The 10,098-nt window shown below is 47.9% G+C and overlaps 1 pseudogene; it reads right to left on the bottom strand.

Moving 5' to 3' along the window:
* Positions 1-3,907: 3,907 nt before the first annotated feature.
* LOC101343576 (HLA class I histocompatibility antigen, alpha chain G-like) lies at positions 3,908-7,505 on the bottom strand (annotated as a pseudogene).
* Between the last annotated feature and the right edge of the window lie 2,593 nt (positions 7,506-10,098).

Below are 10,098 nucleotides of genomic sequence, written 5' to 3'. Positions count from 1 at the left end.
CATTGCCATCAAGTCGATTCCAACTCAGGGCGACCCCGTGTGTGCAAAGGAGAACTGCACTCTACAGGGTTTTCTTGGCTGTGACCTTTGGAAAGCCAGTCGCCGGGCCTGTCTGCCAAGGCACCTCTGGGTGGGTTCAGGCTGCCAGCCTTTCCATGAGTAGTGGAGCACTTAGCCGTTTGTCCCACCTTCTTTTGCTCTTGAGGTTTTGAACCTCTTCACATGAAAATGACTTAATTTTTAAATAAGATGTTTAATGGCTTTAATTCATGATATCTTTTTATCACGATCTGAGAGTGGCATATTTTAAACAACCGGTAAATACAGAAGAAAAGATGACGTAGTATATAGGTTGTGTGAAATGACAGTTTATGGGGGTGGGTTGATGCGAACGTGATTTCCTGACTCTTTCAGGTTTCCCTAGCGAGGGCTCCCAGACTGTGCTGAGCCACCTTGTGCAGACGCTGCAGTGGGATGATGGCTGTATTCCTAATTCACAGAGAACAGTTACCTTAATGTATGGGATTAGCTCAATTTTAAACTTTTCTCTTAAAAGTTCCTTGAATTTTGGCATCTTCTACTGCTGGTCTGTTTTAAAATCTAGTCCAAGATGGTATCTGACTTAATAAAACTGAGTATCAATAGTTATTTTAACATGCATTTTTCAAGGTATCCCACAGAGAGTACTGTCACCCGCAGGTAATCTGCCAAGTTTAAGAGCTTTGCGGTGGGAGATACGATCCCGAACCCAGTTTAAGGTCAGGCGTGAGGGTAGATTTTCAGACATCGTAGTTATCTGACGCGTCAGGAAATGAGTTTCTTCATCAGAGGTATCACAGGCCCATAGTCCCTTATCCAAAAAGCCTTGAAAACTAAATTGTTTTAAGTCTGGCGTTATCGTTCATTTGGTGGCAAAACCCGACTTGAACTGACACGAGGTTATTAGAGTGTGTATTTATCCCCGTTCCTGTGACTGTTCATTAACACTCCTGAAGAAATATTAATGGGTTTGATTACAGGGTATTGCCCAGCCTCTGTGGAGGTGTGTGGTAATATCCAGTATATGCCCCATCTTACCTTCTTAAAATCCAATAAATTACTAATTGTAAGACCTGAAGGGCTTTGGACAAGGGATTATAGATACTAAATCGCATTGCACAGTGGTTGGGCCTCATCCAAAAAGTGAAAATGCTAACAAGGTAAATTCTATTTTCTCTTGATTCGTGTACAACTCCTTTTTGAAAACGTACTCTTTTGCTCAGGGAGAAAAAAAACAAACCCTGAGTCAGATTGTTGGGGAAACTATCGGCTTTTCTTTTTAGAGGATCACATTGTTTCAACATCTTCTGTACCTAGAACGAGTAGGTCTTACCTGTGGCAAAATAAATTTAATTACTATTCTGTTGAGATGTTGACTCTGTGTGACCAGCAACAGCCTATTATGCAAATTTCAGTTCTGAAGGGCCTGCCTCTGCTGGGCTTGGTTGGACTGTGTTATTATAATGTATTTGTGAATATATTTAATTAAAAAAGTTTAATGTCATTCAGCCATAGAAATTACAATATGTTTAAGGACTCTTCATAATTGAAAAATGTATTTAAAAAATCCTCATTTCTTTTTACATGAACAAAATCGTATGAATTGTTCTTTTCTCTTTGCTGGTTTTTTTGTTTTTCAGTTCAGTAATTTAAACAGTTGAAAAGAGGAAGTTAAAAATGCTGTTAATGGTGCCTGTTTGCATTAATACATACATTTAGGTATAAATCTTTACCTGGATCTGTTAAAGCATATGTTGATTCTTGCATATGAAACTTGGAGAGACTGTGAAATATTTAGATGACAAAATTCTTTTGGTAATAGTTGCTTTAATTCAAAGAATTTCATGTCTTTCTCTTTCTAGAAGGCAACACCATGATATGATAATTCTTTTTTCTGAATTATATCAACAGCTTTAATTTTATTACATCATGTTCTAAACATTCATTACTCACTTGTAGCCAGTTTTAAATATTCATACCTTTTTGACATAAGATGCTTTGATATCTTTCTCAGTTCCTTTAATTTTTAGTAACTCAGCTTTTAAAAGTACCTAGTAACCATCATACTCCATATTCTGAACTAATGGCTCAGTTTATGGTTCAATGCAATGAGGGAAGATTTGATATTTTAAAGAGGAGATAATAGCTATTATATTTTACACTTGCTTGTTGTGATGACTCTAAGGACCCTTTTAAACTAATCAAAGTGCACATGGCTATTTTAATACCTGTTAGAACTTGTGTTTGCTACTTTAGAAGCTTTTGTGGTAGAACTGTAAACTAATTTTCATATCTTGTATTTCATATCTTGTATCACAAGAAAAAATAAATGGGGAACAAGCTTTAAAAAAAAAAAAAACGGAAAAAAGGGGAAAATAATAATCCAGGAAACAACTCCAGTAGGAAGAAAAGACCTGAACGAGTCTGAGAGTTGGTTTCTCCACACCACAGAGACCCCTGTGCGCAGGGGCTGCCCTGGGCCTGGTGGGGACACTGACAGGAAAAATGACTTCTGCTGTTGTCAGATGGGGACACCCAGAGAATGAGACCAGAACTCGTGCACAAAACAAGAACAGGCATATTCTCTATATAAAAAAAGACACAAAAAATAAAAACACAAACCCTGTATTATAGATAGATTGAATCATGTCCCCCCAAAATATGTGTCAACTTCGTTACGCCATGATTCCCAGTACTGTGTGGCTGTCCTCCATTTTGTGATTCTCCTATGTGTTATAAATCATAATCTCTGCCTGTGGTTAAACAGGATTAGGGTGGGATGTAACATCCTTGCTCAAGTCACATCCCTGATCCAATGTAAAGGGAATTTCCCTCGGGTGTGGCCTGCACCACCTTTTATCTTACAAGAGATAAAAGGAAAGGGAAGCAAGCAGAGAGTTGGGGACCGCATACCAAGAAAGCAGTGCCAGGAGCAGGGTGCGGCCTTTGGACCTGAGGGTCTGCTCTGAGGTGCTCCCAAACCAAGACTGATGATCAGGAACTTCCTCCAGAGGCGACAGAGAGAGAAAGCCTTCCTTTGAAGCTGGCGACCTGAATTCCGACTTCTAGCCTACTGGACTGTGAGAATAAACTCCCCTTTGTTAAAGCCATCCACTTGTGGTATTTTTTTTACAGCAGCACTAGATGACCAAGACACCCTGCGATCTGAGGGTCAGACCAGGCCTGAGCCCAGGCTTGAGCCAGCACATGAAGCCCTCACTACCTTACTTATCTAGTGCTGCTATAACTGAAATACCACAAGTGGATGGCTTTAACAAACAAATTTATTTTTTCACATTTTAGAGGGCTAGGAGTCTGCATGCAGGGTGCCATCTCTAAAGGAAGGCTTTTTCTGTTGGCTATGGAGGAAAGTCCTTGTCTCTTTGAGCTTCTGCTCCTGGTCAATCATAATGTGCCGTGGTATCTCTCTTACCCTCTCTCTGCTTCTCTGGCTTGCTTCTTTAATCTCTTCAATATCTGAAATGACATTAACTCAAAATACACCCCACACTAATCCCACCTGGTTAACATAACAAAGGCAACCCATTCGCAAATGGGATTATAACCACAGGCATAGAGGTTAGAATTTACAACACATATTTTGGGGGGGACATAAGTCAATCCATAACACTGCCCTTGGCTCTGAAGACAAGACAAAGCCCGGACAATTCCTCAGTCCCTGTGATCACAGGTCCCACTGAGGGGACAGGAACAACAAAGCAGCAAAGAAGACTCAGGCAAGGAGTGACCACGGCAAAGCCCACGCCGCCCTGAACACAGGTCCTGTCCACATGTGGCTCCTCACAGCCTTTTTCTGTCCCCACCTGTGACACGCTCAATAAAGCAAACGCAGGATTCTGGAAGGTTCTCAGGTCTCCATTTATTTCCTCTCTCAGACTTTAAGTCTCATCCTCTCCTTTAATTAACCCATCAACCCCACCTCATGGCAAGAATTTGACAAAAAAGATCATTCCCAGATTCTCATTTTCAATAAGTAAGTAAGAAGTTGCAGCTCAGAGCAACAGAAGTTATAACAGGGATGGAGACATCCTGGCCCTGTCTCTGCAGGAACAGGAAACGTAGATCCAGGGGAAAGGACTCAGGTCAGTGTGAGGAGGGTGTCCTGGTGGGCAAGGTTGGGGGAGTCCTACCACTTCCTCACATTATGATGATAGGAACGCAGGTACATTCAAAGACCAGGTGAGCAACAGAAGCCTTGAATCACACAGTGGGTGTGAACAATCTTGTATCACTCCGTCCAACACAACTCAGCGGTCTCACACTACAGAAAACAGTTTAAGTATAAACAAATTCATGTCAGTCACTGTAAGTGTTGACACTCTGAACATCCTACCAAATGATCAAAATGTCCCGATGAAAAGTGTCCCCATAACCCAGTCATGTTCCCTCTGCCCCAACCCCTGCCCATGTCAGGCCATCCAGGGTTTCACTGTTAGGCTGTGAGAGACACATAAGAGCCCTGGGCACTGATACTGCCTGGAGAAGAACAAAAACATTACCTGGTCAGAGCCCACAGGAGGAGGTCAGACTAAAGGAAATATGAGGTGAGGGGGCTCTCCCACAGGGATCCATCTACACTATCCCAAGAGTCTTAGGATCAGCCCACATCCCTCAGTTACTTGCCGCCTGAGTGTAGCTTCTTCCCTTTCCACCTGTGGGAAGAAAACATCCTGTGAGAGAGCAGGGCAGAGCCAGGACCACGAGGTCCTAGAAGAATCCACTAGTCACGGATGCCCCAGGAAGTTTCCAGAACTCTGACTGCAGACCCACAGAGGGACCAGGAAACAAAAGCAAAGGAGACAGTGGGGCTGGACCAACCACTCTCCTAGAGATCTGTCCTGAGCAGGGACATTCCCCCTCTGATCTGCAACTGTGGGATTCCGGTCCCCATCACAAAAATCATCCAACATGAAAAACTCACCTTCACCTACACATGTGATTTACATGTTAGCACAAGGCCCCAGACTGGGTACGCGCATGTGTGTGTATGACACCTCCCAATAAAGAGGCAGAAGATGCCCAAACTCCTACTTGGGGATCGAAACCCTCCAGTTGGATAAGAAAACTCAGACCCCACACCCCTCTCTACCTGAGCTCTTCTCCAGATCACAACTGCAGCCACCACAGCTCCAACAACCAGCAGTCCAAAGACAACCAGGCCAGCAACAGTTCCCATGATGGACTGAGGAGGTGACTCTGGGAAGACAAGGGAAGGTGAAGGGTCCTGACCCACAGTTCTCAGCCCCAACCCTGCTGGAAGCCTCCAAAAGGCTCATGCTTTCCCTGAAAAAACGCTCCGCCCCCGTCCCCTTTTACCCCATCTCAGAGTGCGAGGCTCAGTCAGCCCCTCGTGCTGCACACGGCATGTGTATCTTTGCTCCTCTCCAGAGGGCACCACGATGGCTGCCCACTTCTGGAAGGTCCCGTCCCCCGCAGGCCTGGTCTCCACAAGCTCCACGTCCTGGGTCTGGTCCTCCTCGTCCTGTTGCCAGGTCAGGGTGATATCTGCTGGGTAGAAGCCCAGAGCCCAGCACCTCAGTGTGGCCTCACGGTCAGAGATGGGGTGGTGGGTCACATCTGTCTTTGGGGGGTCTGAGGAGAAAGGTAAAAAAATTCAGAAACTCTGCATTTTGTCCCATGGACCATAGAAGCAGGGCTCATGTGACCATGCTGACATTGGACAGAACATTTGGGTGGAGAGAGGGAGTTTCAAACCCAGACACTACTCTGAACTCAGGGGTCTGGAATACTCTATTCCTTAGAAAGTTCTAGGTGAGAATCTAGGTGAGACTGCCCGGTCGAGTAGGATCCAGGTCTGAGGAGAGCAGGGGCTTCTGGCCATGACCAGGGTGGTGGCCAAGAAACTCGGAAAAGGTGGAGTCAGACCACCAAAGGGGTTTGGTGTGAAGCAGAGAACAAGGGCTGAGAGCAAGTCCCCGGGGGTTACCAAGGCCACTGCCAGGGTCAGTGGATCTGCTGATCAGTTCTTTCAGGTTCTTCTCCCCCACTGTCCCTAGAGAGACTGGATCTCTTAACTGTCTCTGACAGAAATGCACGTTCTCTGGGTGAGTCACTCTCTAGTGCAGATTCTCCGAATAGGGGCCGACTCCTCCCTCTCCCCGACCCTTGGGATGGTGGGAACCGGTATTCAGGTGTCTGTCCCATTTTCCTTCTCTCCCTATGGGAGGCCAGCTAGGGAACAGCCTCGGCCAAGGGGAGGCGTGAGAGTCGCCCCACACCCCTCGTACCTGCGCGCTGCAGCATCTCCTTCCCGTTCTCCAGGTACCTAAGGAGCCACTCCACACACGTGCCCTCCAAGTAGGCCTTCCAATTCTCGGCCACCCGGGACTTCTCCCACTTGCGCTGGGTGATCTGAGCAGCCGTGTCCGCCGCCGTCCAGGTGCGCAGGTCCAAGTTCAGGGTGATGTAGTCAGCACCATCATAGCCCCACTGATGGTACCCGCGGAGGAAGCGCCTGTCGGGCCCCACTTCACAGCCAGACATCCCCTGGAGGGTGTGAGACCCTGGCCCCGCCCCCGCGGTCAGCCCCGCCCCCGCGGTCAGCCCCACCCCCGCGGTCAGCCCCGCCCCCACCCAGACCCGCCGGGACTGGGCAGAGCCCTTTTAGTTCTAAACTGAAAAGGAAACCGGAGCGAACCCCCGCGGCTCTTCCTGGGTCCAAAGGCTGGGCATGTCCCGCGCCCTCGGGGGGAAGTTAGGACCCGGAGACTCGGGGCGACCCGTCCGTGGGGACGAGGGGACCCGTGACCTGCCACCCGGGCCGGCGTCACTCACCGTTATCGCTCTGGTTGTAGTAGCCGCGCAGGGTCCCCAGGCTCACTCGGTAAGTCTGTGCGTTGCCCTTGGCGATCCGTGTCTGCTTGTCCCAATACTCCGGCCCCTCCCGCTCGATCCACGGCGCCCGCGGCTCCACCCCTCGGATTCGCGGCGTCTCTGTCGAACCGCACGAACTGCGTGTCGTCCACGTGGCCGACGGCGATGAAGCGGGGCTCCCCGCGGCCGGGCCGGGACACGGCGGTGTGGAAATACCTCAGGGAGTGGGAGCCTGGGGGCGGGAAACGGCTGAGACCACCGACCCCCCTTCCGCGGGGCGCCCGTGTCCGGGATCGATGGGGGAGGATCGAAGAGGGGGGCTTGTGGACGGAGAAGGGGCGGCGGGAGGAGCAGGGCCGGGATGGTGGGAGGGAAGGGGGCGGGGGAGGGTGGTTGAACGGCGGGAGGGGACAGGTGTGTGAGTGGGGGCAGCAGGGACGCGGCTTCCCCGAGGGTCCTGCGTCCCCGCTGGACGGTCCCCTATCTCCTCCCTCCGCAGAGGCCGTTTCCCTCCCAACCCCGCACTCACCTGCCCGGGTCTGGGTCAGGGCCAGGGCCCTGGAGAGCAGCAGCTGGAGGATCTGGGACGCCATGACCCTGAACACTGGATTCTGGGGAGACCGAGTTCTGGCAGGTTCTTGCGGACCTTATAACCAGGAACCGAGGAGACACTGATTGGCTACTGCAGAAACCAGGCACTCAATGGGAGTGAGAACTGGCGTCTCGTCTTGTGCGTCCGGGCAAAAAGAACTGCCACAGGGTATGAAAGGGAGAAAGGGAAACTCCTGGGAGATGGGGAATCCCCAGCGCTGGGCTTTCTCACTGCGGACACCGCCCTCCAGGCCTGAGAGCCAAGCCCGGGTATTAGGACTTTGTCCTGACCCCTCTCCTCCTATACCCACCACTCTATCACACTGGCTCCCTGAGTCCTACCCTAGGCTGTCTGAGGAAACCGGAGAGAGACCCCCAGGCTGGGGCCAGGCCTTTTCTTCCTCTTCCCTTCTTGGAATGCCTTTTGCTGAACTGGACTCCCTACCTCCCACCCCTTTCTTCTCCCCCCTGGACTCCTCTAGAACAAAATTCACCCGCAAAGAACTTCATGCCAGAGAGTGAGCTCACTTTAGGAATGGGGTGGAAGGACAAGGGTTTCCTCTTTAAACCTAGAAGTGGTTGTGTCTGAAGACACTACATAGGTATTCCCATAGAGACGAGATTCTTTTTTATTAATGACAGTGAGTAGCTCAACTTTGATAACCCCAAACCATCAGGAATCCAATCTGTAAGAGTAGTGATTTTGTCCATTTTTGTATAAATGTGTCTGAAAGTCTCTGCAGTCAGGCTCACAAAGTTGTGAAGTTTCACTTCCCCAAACAAGGTATGTATGGCTCCTGGGTTAGTGTATATTAAAATTGTCTTCCTTTCATAGCCCTGAGTTTGTCTGAGTCCCACACCTATCTTCAATACAAAGAAGCCCATGAAAGCGTAGTTTGTTACTATATGTTTTAACCAGAAAAGTGTAGGAACCTTAACCTCAAAGTTGCAAGTGTTCAGTCCAGTCAAAATGCTTTCACCAGTGCACACGCATTGACTGTGTGTATGAATTCTTAACATCTAAAGTATATAACGGAAAGGTTGGCAGTTCGAGCCCACCCAGGGGCACTGGGGAAGAAAAGGCCTGTTGATCTGTTGCCCTTAAGATTTCAGCCAAGAAAACTCTATGGAGCAGTTCTACTCTATAACACATGGGGTTTGGCATGAGTCAGCACAAGAGGACAGCAAGGATGTCTGTTTTTCATTGGGTCACTTGGTATTGATATTTTCTTTAACCTGGTTAACATGAGGAGGCAATTCATTTTTAGGTAGTCCCACAGAATGTATTAAATATCAAATGCAAAGAATACGCAGCTAGATAATTGCATATATACATTGATTAAAAATCTATAAAACTACATACTTAAAATTGAAATTTCTACTGCTTATAATTTTTTACTTCTGTTTCTTTCCTAGCCTCCTGCTTCTCCAGCCTTTCTCTCTGTCTCTCTCCTCCTTCAGGCCCTCTTCTCGCCTTGGTCTCCACCACCCTCTCACTCTTCAACTGCAGCACTAGTGCCACCCTTCCCTGCCACACACAGACTAGTCTCCCTATAGTGGTCAGCCATCCTGCTAAGGTAGGTCAAATTGTGCCATTAATTCATTTAAAATGCTCCAGTGGCTCCCATGTCATTCATGTAAAAACTCTAGAACGCAAGGTCCACGAACACAGCAGGTTTGGGCTGTTTTGTTCAGAGTATGTAGCACCTGCCTGTACATAGTAGGCATTAAAGTAATTTTTGTTGGATGAATGAATGAATGACAAATATGATTGTAGAAAATTTTACTTGCATCACATAAAAATCACAAAATGAAAAATACAAAAACAAATTAGGAAAGATTTGATTTTATGCAGCTAGTGTGCATGACAGTTGATAACTTCATTCAGTGGAGAAAATGCCATGTGCTTATCCATGGCGGAACTGAGCCTGTGTGTTAGTTTTCTACTGCTGCGTAACAAATTGCCACAAACTTAGTGGCATAAAACAGCAGCCATTTTTTTTGTTCACAGTCCTGTATGTCAGCTGTCCAGGCATGGTATGGATGGATTCTCTGATCAGGGTTTCACAAACTTGTGCTCTCATCTGGAACTCAGGATTCTCCTCCAAGCTCCTACAGAGGTATTTGCAGAGTTCTGTTTCTTGCAGGTGTAGTCCTGACACCCTCATTTCCTTACTAGATGTCAGGGAGGAGGTCCTCCCAACTTCCCCAGGCCTCATAGCTGCACCGGTGGGATCCCTGGGAACTTTGTGGTTCTTTAATCTTTCTGATTATTATTTATTCATTCTTTTCTTTTCTCCTTCCTCCCTTTTCTTTTTTTCTCCATTTCATAGTCTCTCACCTCTCCACTCCAATGACAAGCTCCCTTAGCATTCTTTTTTGTTTGTTTATATGTTTTTGGCCCCTGTTCCTCTCTCCTCTTTCCCATATCCGTCTTAGCTTCACCCATAAAGATCTCCCTGCTGCATCCTGCCTACCTGAACCGTGCGCTTGACATCACACCACCAAGCAGCACAGGCACGGCCTACTGGAACATGCCCTGCACTGATTACCAACCCGCTCTGGTGGCTGTAGTAAGTGCCACAAACAACCCATCCCAGTAACTCCTCCTCA

The sequence above is a fragment of the Trichechus manatus genome, unplaced genomic scaffold (genome assembly GCF_000243295.1).
Source record: "Trichechus manatus latirostris isolate Lorelei unplaced genomic scaffold, TriManLat1.0 scaffold00600, whole genome shotgun sequence".
NCBI classification, from domain to species: Eukaryota; Metazoa; Chordata; class Mammalia; order Sirenia; family Trichechidae; genus Trichechus; species Trichechus manatus.
This window is presented reverse-complemented; position numbering and strand designations above follow the sequence as displayed.